Source organism: Ischnura elegans, chromosome 7 (assembly GCF_921293095.1).
Source record: "Ischnura elegans chromosome 7, ioIscEleg1.1, whole genome shotgun sequence".
NCBI lineage: Eukaryota > Metazoa > Arthropoda > Insecta > Odonata > Coenagrionidae > Ischnura > Ischnura elegans.
The window spans coordinates 3448777-3462887 of NC_060252.1; the positions used below are offsets into that span (position 1 = coordinate 3448777).

The following is a 14111-nucleotide window of genomic DNA, read 5'->3' on the forward strand; positions in this document are numbered from 1 at the left end:
AGCTTTCCTCTTCTCCTAAATAAAAAAAGGTCTCAGCTCCCGCAGGGATCGCATTACGGAGACGTAAGCTTCGAAAAAAATATCAAGTTACACGTGATCAATAGAAACGTGTTTCCTGCCCCCCATTTTCTCATCCACTGACCTTTTTCATCCTAACTGCTTCAAAGTTCCCAGTTTCTGGATGTCACTGCTGCATGAATCACCTATTAGCCCAAATGGTGTCTAACAATGAATTTCGGCAATTGGCATTATACTTTTATTAGATTGAAATATTTGTAAAGTGCACGTAATTAAAAAAGAATTAGACCAAACACGACATATTTCTAACGGTATTTAGGCATTTAAAACGAGAAAATAGTTGGAAAAATACAATGACGATTTCTGGCGAAACTCGATATCCTCGTATCTGAGCTTCTCGGCAGTTAATGTGGCATTTTTTCTAAAGCAGGATATCAGGTTATTATCAGTTATCAAAATACGAGTTATACTATATGTCTCACTTGTAAGAGTTACTGAGTAAGGGATATCTTCTCAAGATATTTTGTTTCTCCCTACCAACAATCCGAATTCATCTACTCATCTGTCGCTAGGATAATTAGAAAAGAATGTGTAAGTTGCCTTCTCTTTAGAACAACAAATTTCATGGCGCAGTTGATGCTTCACTCTCTGCAGTATGTTCTGCGTAAGACGTACGCGATAGCATCAGTTCCGAACTTCACCTCGCACGAGTGGTTCCGTACTTTCTAAGGTGGGTTGACTTCAAACTAGCGCGTGTTTTTCGTGTGGGTTTAATAAAGCAAGGTTTCTTTTATTTTAGTTATATTTTTATCCGTCTTCGGACCATCGCCCTTCCGAAAAAACTAGTGAGTACTTTAAAAGATGGACTGAAAATAACTGAATGTGAAGAAAAGCATCCGGGATACAAGCGAGTAAATTGGATAACGCCTCGGGCTATCCGCTAGCACACGACGCGAGGGGTGGGGGTAGAGCGAGCTACCAGGTGAAAACAAGAAGTGGGATGAAGCCGAGGCTCAGGCGGGCGTGCCGCTGACGATTAACGCAACATTGTTCACGCATTACACATTGCCTAAATTACATGAAAAATATATATATTAGACAGGAACATCGCAAATAATTGACTTTTTTTGCCTATATGATCCATCTCACAACCAATCACTGCGCCGGCGAAAGCGGTTGTTTTAGGCATAACATTCACGTTGCTCTCGTGAATACGTGTACTGGAAATGGCGTTTGATGGATTGTTACATCAGAGAGAAATCCATAATAGCAGGGTAAATGCCGAGTGGAGAGCAAACGTTTTTAGTGAGGTGTTCCTTTAGTATATTTGAAAAAGATATTATTCGAATAAGCAATATGACCTAAGTATCTCGATTAAGTGCTAGTATTCCTGTAATTGGCTAGAATCTTCTATGAATCCTTTAACAAATAGCATAATTACGCGCCAAAATCCTGTTTCCTGGGACATAGGCAACCTATCCAAACATTCCCGCATCGATCGTTTTCCCGCATTCATCGTTTTTTTTTTTCGCCCTTCCCCCTTAAAAACGATAGATCGAGGTTCCACTGTAATTATATGAAATTATTTTATTTATTTATTACCTTCTATAAACAATTTTAATTAATATTTTCCGCGATCTTAGGAAGATTGGGTAAGGGAAAATTGGTTACTGTGTGGTAATAACAACGTGCGCAAAAAACAATCTCTCGGCGAGGAATTAAAAAAGGAAAGAGGTTTTCAGACGGAAGAAGGTGCTAAGGGCATTCGCATATTGAGGAGGGAGGCCGTGTGTAGGCTTCGGCCGCGGTCGGCTTCCTAGGGAATGGACTCTTGGGGGGAAACCCAAGAGAAGGGGCATGAAGGCCCACAACGGGGAGAGAGGCTTGGGCTCTTTGTAAAAGAGAAAAGAATAAAGAGTTGTGTTTTGGACCTCGAAGTGAGCGAACGTTATTTTGAATATCCTTCTCCAGCGAACCGGCGCTACATTGGCGCAGCCGGTAGGATTGTTTTCTCGATCTTGAGATCTCGCGTGCGGTTCGGCGGCGGCAGCCATGGCGGGTATGGTGATGCCGGAGAAGTTTAGTGGTGCGGAGGAGAGGGAAGACTGGGTCTTCCAATTTGAGACAGTAGCGGAAATAAATAAGTGGCCTGAGGAGCAGAAGACGCTCTATCTGCGACTCTGTCTCACAGGAATCGCTCTCTCGGCGTTTCGTGATCTACCGGAGGAAAACCGAGGGAGCTATGCAAAGGCGCGGGAGGCATTGGGGCGGCGCTTCAACCCAAGGGAAGCGAGCGAGAAGGAAAAGGCGCGATTCGTCCAAAGGGCGCGCAACCCCAGAGAAGACATCGCCGCCTTTGCCACGGACCTTGGGCGCCTTGCTCAACGCGCATACCCTTCCTGGCCCGAGGATGCGAGAAAGGCCGTAGTGCGCGACCGCTTCCTCGATGGGCTCGACGGGACCATTCGGGTGTGGGTGAAACAGGCGAGACCTGCTAGCCTCGAAGAAGCTATCGGCGTTGCAATCGATATGGAGGCAATCCATTTCGCCGAGTCATCCACCAGGGGAGTGAAGGCGTTGGAGCCGGCGACGCTCACCAGGTCACAGGAAATCGGTGTGGAGAGTCGAGGGTGCGGTCGCGAGGACAGAGTGGAGGCCGCGTTGACACAGAATTCTGAGACAATGAGAGAGGTCTGGCAATTTTTACGAGAAATGGCTATGTCGAGTGGTGAAGACCGCGGCCCCGCTCCCGCTCCGGAGAGGCGGCGCTCTAATTCCAGTGTGAGGCGCAGAGATCGGCCGCGCTGTTGGATGTGCGGCGAAGAGGGCCATCTGAGAGCCGAATGGCCACGGCTTTCCTTCTCGGGAAACGACGGAGGGCCGAGGAGGTGGTAACCTTCTCGGCCGGTGACGAAAAAGGAACCCGAGAGACTTCTTCACCGTCCGAGGGCGTCGGGGGACGCGGAGTAAAGGAAATTCGGACAATTTTGTCCGAGTCAGTGCCCCAGGTGCACGGAACCGTTTCGGGCATCCCCGCCGAGATACTAATAGACACGGGAGCGGCAGTGTCATTGATATCGGAAGAAATATGGAACCGCACCGAAAATTCGGGGAAAATCAAAACAAACAATGTGACACTAATAACGGCGAATGGGGAGCCATTACGGGTGCTTGGGAAGGGTGAAGTGATACTTCAGATCGGAGTTGCTTGGCCCTCATGTGTTGGTGGGATGGAGAAAAACTTCCATCCACCCCCTCTGCGGACGACAGGTTTTTCCCTCGCTGTCTCGGCCTCTCTTGGCCCAGCTTTTGTTTCTTCCACTCCGTCCGTATTCTGACATTCCTTTTCCGTGTCTCCTCCCGGTCTTTCCTCCCACCTTTTGAGTCGGTTGGAGTGTACCACCAAACGGCGGCGAGGGTTATCCACCTTCTTCACCCGGTACGTGACCTCGGACAATTTCCGTATGATTTTGAAGGGGCCCGTCCAGGGGTGGTGGAATTTACGACACTTCCCTCTTGCCGTAGTGGGATCGTGGAGCCATACCCTTTCCCCTTCCTCAAAGGGTGCACCGTGACACCGGCCGTCGTATTGTTCTTTTTGCCGGAGGTGGGCTGACCCAAGCCTCTGCCGTGTGAGATCATGGGCTCTCTCGCAAGTCGCCTTCTTTCCGCTGCACAATCCCCCCCTGCACCTCAGGGATCCCCCACTCCAACTCAATTGGGAGGCGCACTTCCCTCCCAAACATAAGGAAATAGGGGGTGAAACCTGTACTACTATGTTTGGCCGAGCGATAAGCCAGCATGACGGAGTCTTAAATGTTCGTCCAATTCGGCTTCATTCTCCGTCCACTGGCTCAACATGGCTAATAGTGTTCTATTAAACAGCTCGACCTGGCCGTCCACTGCGGATGGTAGGGGGATGTTCTTGTTTTTACCACACCCATCAGTTTGCATAGCTCCTGGAAGAGGCGGGATTCAAATTGCCGTCCTTGGTCTGTGTGTATTTCTCGCGGCATTCCCCACCTGCACACAAAGCCCTTAACATGATTCACCACCGTTTCCGCCTCTTGATTGCACATTGCATACTCCTCGGTCCACTTGGTGAACTCGTCAGCGACCACCAATATATATTTATTTCCTGTCTTTGTTTGAGGAAGTGGTCCTAAAATGTCCATGGAAATTCTTTCCATCGGTCCTCCAGTCGGGCAATGATCCAGTGGTGCTCTTAGCGGGTGAGGCGTGGATTTCCGACGCGAACAATCTTCACACCTGCGGCATCAAATTTCCACGTCTTTTGTGTATCCGGGCCAATAGTAGCGCTCTCTCACTTTACCTAGAGTTTTCTCATACCCTAAATGGCCTCCGACGGGCGAATCGTGCAAAGACCGAAGAATTTCGTCCCTCGCCTCAGCAGGCACAATTAGCTGCAGAGGGTCCTTCTCCCTTCCACCTTCGAAAGAGAGCCCCATCCTTAAACACTAGCCTGTCCCATTGTGTCCACAAAAGTGAGCGAACGTTATTTTGAATATCCTTCTCCAGCGAACCGGCGCTACACTTGGTATTCGGCGTCTGGGCACGAGCGCGGTTGGGTTGGGCCTTTAGTGGGCCCTGAATTTTTCAAACGTTGACGTCATAACAGATATCACTTTTCATTGCTGCGTTTACATTCACGGCGTATGTCGCGTGCGTTAATTTTTAGTTAATATACGGTCGGTGATTATCTTATTGTTGAATTATAAACGGACCATGAATTTGACAACATTGAGACCGTGAAAAAATGAAATAAACCGTGAAAACCTGGAAAAAACCGTTAATTTTATTATTTAGGTAGAGTGGGAACCCTGTAACGTTGCCGCTTGTTCAAATAGTACACCTGATGTTAATCTACATCTACATAACACCCCGTAAGCCGCCTAAAAGGCGTGTGGCAGGGGGTGTTAGGACACCAGCCTTTTTTTAGGACACGAAAAATTGATGTTGCAACCCTCATGGAATTTGTTATGACAAATTATTCCTATACGTCAGTGGAAAATTGAGATGTAAAAGACACTTGTGCTGCTGGAGGATAATGATCGTAAGCTTATGAGCCGTGCTGTTGAATTTGGCTATGCTGTATTAGCGGAGAAGGTAGTCTATCCGTCCTACGGTGGTCCAATTCTCTGTTGAAAATTCATTTGGAATACTTAGCTGGAGAGCATTCATCACAGATAAAAACACTTAAACCTGTGAAAAAGAAATAATCTGTTGCTCTGCATTCTTTTCAAGTAAGAAGAGGGGTTTGGGAAGCTATTGACGACTTGAGGGGCACAAGAAAATCACTTTCTTTAATTATGAAAAATAACTTTTAGGCAGTTATCTATGAAAAGCAATGGACAGTTAAGGAAACACGAGAAATGCATTTATTGTTCAAAGAAATTTTAATTTCATGATAATGTGATAGAGTTTCACCATTTCATTAGTTTCATGAATACGAATTCAAAGCAAAACAGTCTGCTTACAATCCACATGTGAGATTGCGAATCGGTTCCGCTGCCAACACACACACAAGCTACAACTTATTTCAATTATATAGGTGAATCCATGAACAATATACTAGCATATACCATAAAAATATAGTGGGAAATAGGCAAATACAATTATCAAAAACTGGAAGTCACTACCGTTCTTCTTTTTCATCACGTACAACTTACAAAAACAAGAGCTCGTTACAATGAAAACAACTATTTATTCACTTATTTAAAGCCTTAAATTAGCCCACGCAAGTGACACAGGTGACTTTTCTTACTACTATTCGTTGATGTAATAGAAAAACAAACGTCATACACAGTTTTGATGTTGATAGCTTGATTGTGAAATGTCATATCTATGGTGAACAACGGAGGTGAACACACCACTGACAATGTTTACATTACTATTAGACATTTGTCGATAGCGTAATAGCACTTTTTACAATGATCACGATGGAACACTGATAACTCTTGGCCGATATTTTTCAACCTTGTCAAACTTTGTGCATTACAACCACTGGCTCTGTGATTAATAGCGGTAGCTTAACGAGAGATATCACGTTGAAAATAACACTATTTTGTCACAAAAAATGTTCCTATCAGTGAGCAAAAGTTGCATTGACTGGAATTCACCTCATAATACATGCACAGGCAGTCCTAAAACAACGAATTCTCCAGTACCTATGAATAAATGGATGAAGTTATTGTATATAAAAGCATAGCGTACATTAGAAAACATTAAAATTGTTCTAATTACATACTTGAATGAATGATATGCCGTCGATAACATCAACTTGCAAAAAACGTATCCCCCTTCCAACGGCCATGGCTCAGACTCTTACAACGATGTTATTTAGGTATTATAAAATTTTTTGTTTAACTGCTACAGTTTTATCTATTATGCCCTTACTCAGATATTAATATTATAAATAATACAAAATATGAGGGTTTCTGAGCCTCTTTCGTCGGATATTTATCTTTAAATAGAAAATAATCAACACGTCTCTCAAACGAAGCTTTCATAACTGCTGGCAACTATTGCAAACAATCACAAAAATTGCTTTGTGGGATGTTTAGGCACCTTTGACGTCATCGAGGCTTCGTCGGCAGTGGCTAGGGGGGTGAGGGAGTTTTTGGCGAGCTTTAAAATTCGTTATATTTATCATTGAATATCTCGCGAAGGAAAACTCAGATTTACATGTGGTTTTCTTTGTTGAATTCAGAAAATAATTTTCTGTCCGCCTGCGAAATAAAAAAAATTAATGCAAGTTCCCCATTGGCTTTTCAATCTTATCTTGAAAATTAAAGCAAAGCGTAATTAATGTCTGTGTCCACTTCCTTGGTACGCTGATGAAATTTATGTTCCAATTGTTACAAAAGTTTCTGTATGGACTAGATTTGACCTCCAATGACTTTTTCTCATTTTCCAACTTCAATAAATAGCTTTGTGGACAATGGTTTACGTTTAAGTAGTAGGTCATAGCCCAAAATAATGTCTTTTTTGAGGACATCCCAAAATTCTACTTTTTGGATGGCTGAAAATGCTTGGAAATTTGCTATGATGATCTACCAATACAATTGGGCCTTCGGTTAGGTTTGCAAGATGTGCGTGCTCAAACCAGCTCTCATAACATTCGGCATCAACTTCGTCATGCCCATCCATTGAGTTCTTCTTGCATGGAAACACATGCGATGCTCCTTCTATGAGCCCTTATTCTGTCCGTGCATGTGCAATTGCAAATCGTCCTTCTCGGGAAGTGGGGGCTGAATGCCCGGCACTAATTGCAAGTCCAGCAAGGACAGCCAGATGCAGAGTTTCTATTCGTTGTCGCTGCAAGTCTATGTTTTCCAGTGATTTTCCAACATTAATCCAGGTTTCACCTGTGAATACAGTGATCCTCTTTTCGAGACGTAATTTTTAGCTGCCTAAAATAATTAGCCGCCAACAAATTATTTTCTTTTTCTTCTGCATTTGTACGCGAAGATATGTCCTCAAGAAGACGATATAATGTTGTTCTCTTGAAAAGTGAAAGATCACTGTCCATATCTACCAAGCTTAAGATCAATTTTAAAGTTGGTGGAGTATTTTCCAGGAAAGATTCATTTACCTTCCTTTTAATTACCGATTCACAAAATCGTTGAAAATAACTGTTCTCGAAAATCTGTAAGGGTGACTAATTTTTTTAAGGTGTCATAAATAGTCCATGGAAACCTTCCTTTCTCACTTTGTAAACAGTGGATTCCGAGCACCCAGTTGCTTTTCTCAAAGTTTCTTGGCAGGTTTCAGTTATGCTGAGAGATTTTGTGGAGTATGAGAAAACGTTGAGCACCAACTCACTTTCGCAGCTTCTGAGCTTCTCACCTTTTCTCCTCCTTTTTGTAACGGACATAGTGATAGGGCATGTTACAGGAGAGATTGGTATAAAAAAACGCTCTGCAAATCTCAAACTTATAGCATACCACACAACATTTGTTCACTCTAAAAATGCAATGACGAAGTGAACCCCTATGAATGGAACTTGAGGGAAAACTCAGAGTGCCTTTTTGTAAAAGGCAGGCACTGGAAGGGCATGCCTTCGCACAGATTATGAGATATTTCCTGTCTTGGTGTCTGTTGATAGACCAAAAGACCCAAGGCAAAATTTGCGTCTTGTTTCCAAGCCGTCAAAATTTGCTTGCTTTCATGTACCAATATGTTGAAATGAAAACATTGCTGTTACAAGGCATGAGTATTCTCTGTTTGGGATATGTACCAAAGGAGTACATATTTCGTGGTATGGATGGATAGAAATCTCCTTTTCCACCCGAGTTTTTTCCCTCCGCGTGTAAGGAGTTGGCAAGGAAAGGCAAGAAGCTCGGCTCAGCGGTGCCATAATATTTTTTCTTAGGATCAAAACCTTGTAACTCCCCTCAAAATTAGGATAGGTAAATGACTTTTTCACTAAAAATAACTTTGTAATTTTATTCAAATTATATACAGACTGTCCCAAGGGTCGTGTGTCATTTTTGACCTGTAATTTTAGTAACTTTCCATTGAGCAATGTTCATGAAAATTGGCACACTTATGGGGAAAGGTCCTAAGTTTTGTTGAGTGTAAGCAAAATTTTACAATTTTGACCTTTTGACCTCACAATTTGGGTCCAAACCAAAAATTTGAATTTGCCTTATGGGGTTTCCATGTTAAAAAAATCGAGAAAGAAAAATGTCTGAATTTCATTGACCAAGATATCAATTCTTAGGGTTTCGGACCCGAGAAACCCGAAAATAACACTTTTATTTACGGTAATTCAACCGTTGACCCAGTAAGGTCACCGTCAAGGTCATAAGGGTGGCAAAAAGAATAGCATACCGACAAAGTTGTCGATCTATGGGTTTGATAGGGTGCCCAAGTCATTGGTATTGTCCAAATACCCTTATTATTGACTAATTGACCTCCGAGGGTCACAATGGGGACAAAGGTCATATCGTTAAACGCCGGGACGTCATGGCAACCAACGTGTCGAACCGTAGGTTTTGAAGGGTGCCAAAGTCAGTTAGGCAGTTCATAGATCCGTAATGTTGGTTTTTTGACCTCCGAGGGTCACAATGGGGGTCAAAGGTCATAGAGTTGAACTTCGGGCCATCATGACAGCCAACGTGTCAAACCATAGGTTTTGAAGGGTGCCAAAGTCGGTTAGGCAGTTCATAGATCCGTGTTGTTGGTTTTTTGACCTCCGGGGATCACAATGGGGGCCAAAGGTCATAGAGTTAAACTTTGGGCCATAATGACGGCCAAAGTGTGAAACCATGGGTTTTGAAGGGTGCCAAAGTCAGTTTTGCAGTTCATAGTTCCGCACAACAGATTTTTTTATCTCCGTAATTCATAATCGGGGTAAAGGTCATCGAGAAAATATGCAATGCGCTTACTCCCCCTTCCTTCCATAATTTTCCATATTCTCGCTGTCTTTTCCGGCATGCCCTCTTAGCTTCACGCCGCAGTTGATCATTTATATCTCTAAACATCCTTTTGATTTGCAGCTCAAAGTGAAAGACAAAACTCGGTTTAATAAATATTGGCTGTGTCCAAAACCATAAGGTAAAACATAAAAGAAATGGATAAATCTAGCTTTTATTTTGATTGTATCATGCACTGTGACAAATATTTAACCATTAAAGGGAATAATCATAAAACGACAAAATTAATGGGATTATAAACTAAAATGTGAAAATGGAGTTTTCATTGTGCTAGTCAACCATCCAAAAGGGAAGTAAACTAGTGTTTCAAATGCACCAAACACATCTTTTAAATTAGAGTTTAGAATAACATAATGTCGTGAAACCACAATTTAAATCCTAATAGTGAATACTTGATTCGAGATGACCGTCCGAAATATGGAAAAATTCAAAGGCCGCTAAAACGGGTGTCCATGTTTAATATTGGCCGTGACGTCACAAGGCAGTAGCAGAAGGCAGCTTCTACGCCGTTTAGTTATATCACTATTATTGCATAGAAAAATTACTGAATTTGAGGGTATCCGTTTTTTGCTGTCATAAAATACCTTCAGAATATATATGTGGATGCTTCTCTTTTGAGTACATGACTTCATCATCGCGTAATATAATATTCATTTACGTGTCAACTTCAAGTTTGGAAAGAGTAGTGCGAATAGCACATTGAATCTTTAATAAATAGATGATGGTTTTTATTTTTCGCTGGGTATATTTTGGCACAATTCCGTTTATCATGCCAAAACCTTTTTTGTAAGAACTGAGTCAAACTAATACACCTATTTCAGACGTTTGCTGCAAGACTTATTCGCTGCGTATGTATTCACGCCGGCCGGAACGTTCGCCCTTCGCAACTAGAATCATGGGATGTTAGCCTTATTTCCGTGCTGGCTGGTTTTTGCAATGGATTGCTGTCCAGGATGGGTTCAAGAAAAGTTAATATTGGTTGGGAGAAGGAAAATTCCAACGATTTATAAATGGTATACCAAACTTTGATGTATTTATGGTCACTGAATTTTTGAAAAAGGAGGACAGGTTCAACGCTCCATAGAAATGCGAGGCGTTAAAGCTTACAAGGGGAGACCACGTACCTTGCTCCGTCTTTTTCAATTAGGGCCTTAGTTAGGCTGTAATTAATTAATTTTCATGCGGTACTTTTCACAAGTCATATATAAATTTAAAATTTCTTTTAACACAGAATGGGGTCAAGTGGGGTAGTGGTAGCGTGTCTGATTCCCACCTTGAGGAGCCAGGTTCAAGACTTCGTCACGGCAGTATATTTTGTTGCCTTCATTATGATCATACGGCGTTAAGTTTATCATTATTTTTAATTGCAGCAATCAGAGACATAAGACAATTTTTTTATCATCATAATGGCGTTTAGGTATTTTAGCAGTGTCATTACAAACGCCGAGATACGATGACTACAAGGGTTGGTGTGCGCTAAAATTTTAATTTTTTCTTTGCTTATACTGACCAACTTCCACATTAAAAATGAAAACCACTCTTGCACGAGCACATACCATTAAAGGCTCGCGGCAAGCAACAATATGCGTACAGGTATAATTAATAAGAACACAAAACGAATATAAAATGCCATAATTCTCGAACACTTGTAATTCACATTACTCCAAAGGGAGTTTACTTACTTAGTACCTATCTCAGTACTAGGTACTGAGTACCTATCAGTTTACCTCAGTAGCAGTGCTAAAAGAACCATTCCGAAATATAATTTCAATTAACAAATAGGATGAAATAAAAGTTGATAACCCTGAACCGGGCGAGCTAGCATATAAAATACGTCAATCTTTGAAAACTAAGGATTTCTCAATTGTACGTACATTCTGGGCTAGAATGGTCTCGTATATTCCTACAATGTACTTTGCCTGTCTATATTGCGAGTTTTCAAAGTTCGAGGTATTGTAGCTAATTTTTAGGATCAGCAAGATGAACCCGTCACCAGTGGAGTATAAATTACGCCGCGCGACCTGCCGTGTACCTTTATATCTGTATCACCTATAAATGTACTAATTTCAACAAATAAAGATTAACTTTAACAAAATCGTTTGTTATCATATATGCACATATCATGGGCAAAGTACGCATTTTGCCCGGTCGTGTAAAAAAACAGTCGCGCCATAATTCTTTAACCAAACTACTTTCAGTTTATAAATTACGTAGGTCTACGCGGAAGATGCAATATTTTGACTCAACACACTTTCTGATATGACTGAGGTACCTATTAAGTAAATTATTATAATATAAATATCAATTTGATCTTACAATACCTTCAAATGATCTTCAAAACAGAATATCATCGATAGGTAAGAGTCAGGAGCAGCCTTGAACCATTTATTCCGTATGGCTTGTGCTTAAGGCACGGGAATGAATATCTTCTCCAGGCTTTTGTTTCGATGTCGAGATGAAATTTGGAACAAAAAATCATTTATGATTCTTTTTTGAATTCATATTTTCCGTACTAGCCGACATTTTTAGGAAGCAAACTCCACCGATTCCCGGAAACTCTCGCCGCGCTAAAGAAGGCGACGGAATACCGCGTTACTCCACTGGTGACTACTGCCTTGTGACGTCACATCTCAATCAAGATGGAGGCACTGTGTTTCAGCGCAACATGGAATTTTCCGACTTTCAAAACGTTTTAAAGTGCATACCCGAGATGCAGGAAAAAAAGTGACTATACTAATGTTTCTTTTTTAGGCTAAACTTTCAAATTCAGCAATAAAAAAAAATTAGTGCACTTCCCTATTGCAGAAATGGTTTTGATTGCCATGCTCTTCTTCTTGAAGCTGCAACATTACACTTTCTAGGGCTTCAAGTTAAGAATATTTAAATTTTGTTATATCGCACACCTGGAATTGTCCAGTACACGCTCCGCGGACAATAGTGCTCAGCGGCAAAAGCATCTTAATGGAGATACCAAGACGTAGCCACAACTGCAAGTCTCTGTTTTGATGAGATTGTTGGGTGTTCAAAAATCTCATCAAAGCCGAGACATACCTAAGCAACTTGCTAGTTTGAATGTGAAGTGAGGTCCTGATAAATTTGCAGCCAGTAATGTTTGTAGGATGAGGGACAGGCATGGAAAATGCGGTCTTTACAGTCAAACTGGAACTTTTTCTTAACCACTTGTTTAACATATTTTTAGGACTTTCATGGGAAAAACTCGCAACCCTTAACTTGAGCGTTACCAATGGATGTCTAATACTTAAATGAAAAGCGGCATAATTGGGTTTTGCTATTTGCTTGTTAATCTTTAAAACCAATGGGATTTCAGCGTAGTTATAAAAAAGTCCTATGTGGCGTTAGACCTCCTTAGGACCTTCTTTGAAGAGAGATGTAGCGGAAGAATGTGGACACAGAGTCGGGAAAAAGGATGTCTAGGGAAATAAATAATCAACAACGGCTCGAAACTAAGAGAGCAAGGGATGCTTGTCGGAAAAGACTGTGGATATGTGTACTACACCACTCATTTGGTCACCCTTCAAAACCTTTAGTTGGGAGAATTTGTTTTCCTATTATTTCAAAACATACATCTATGACCTTAGACCCCCATTGTGACCTAGGAGGTCAAAAAACCAACATTACAGATCTATGAACTGCCTAACCGACTTTGGCACCCTTCAAAACCTATGGTTCGACACGTTGGTTGCCATGATGTCCCGGCGTTTAACGATTTGTCCTTTGACCCCCATTGTGGCCCTCGGAGGTCAAAAAACCAACATTACGGATCTATGAACTGCCTAACTGACTTTGGCACCCTTCAAAACCTACGGTTCGACACGTTGGTTGCCATGACGTCCCGGCATTTAACGATATGACCTTTGTCCCCATTGTGACCCTCTAGGTCAATTAGTCAATAATAAGGGTATTTGGACCATACCAATGACTTGGGCACCCTATCAAACCCATAGATCCACACCTTTGTCGGTATGCTATTCTTTTTGTCACCCTTATGACCTTGACGGTGATCTTACTGGGTCAACGGTTGAATTTCCGTAAATAAAAGTGTTATTTTCGGGTTTCTCGGGTCCGAAACCCTAAGAATGACATCTTGGTCAATGAAATTCAGACATTTTTCTTTCTCGATTTTTTTAACATGGAAACCCCATAAGGCAAATTCAAATTTTTGGTTTGGACCCAAATTGTGAGGTCAAAAGGTCAAAATTGTAAAATTTTCTTACACTCAACAAAACTTAGGACCTTTCCCCATAAGTGTGCCAATTTTCATGAACATTGCTCAATGGAAAGTTACTAAAATTACAGGTCAAAAATGACACACGACCCTTTGGACAGTCTGTATGCAGCATAAAGGGACCTACGATGTAAGAAACATAAGTTAGTAGGCGACTACTTTTTACTTTACAAAAATCCAAATTTTCTTGTTCTAAAGGGTGTCTCATTGGTATAACAACATTTTTTCTCAATTATTGTAAAATTGAGGAAAATCTTCAAAGAGGAAATAGTATGAAGAATTTTGTGTAGAGGATTCCAGTCAATATAGTTGATGGTTGTACGACAATTGCGAGAAGAAGATAAAGTAAAAAAATACACGTTTGTAACGTAAATTTAAGGAAATGT

The 14111-nt window shown here is 41.6% G+C and overlaps 1 protein-coding gene across 1 annotated transcript in view; it reads left to right on the forward strand.

Annotated features, from left to right (window-relative positions):
• LOC124161873 (N-alpha-acetyltransferase 15, NatA auxiliary subunit) overlaps positions 1–14111 on the forward strand; it is a 215476-nt gene that overhangs the window by 165319 nt on the left and 36046 nt on the right. The window lies entirely within an intron of this gene.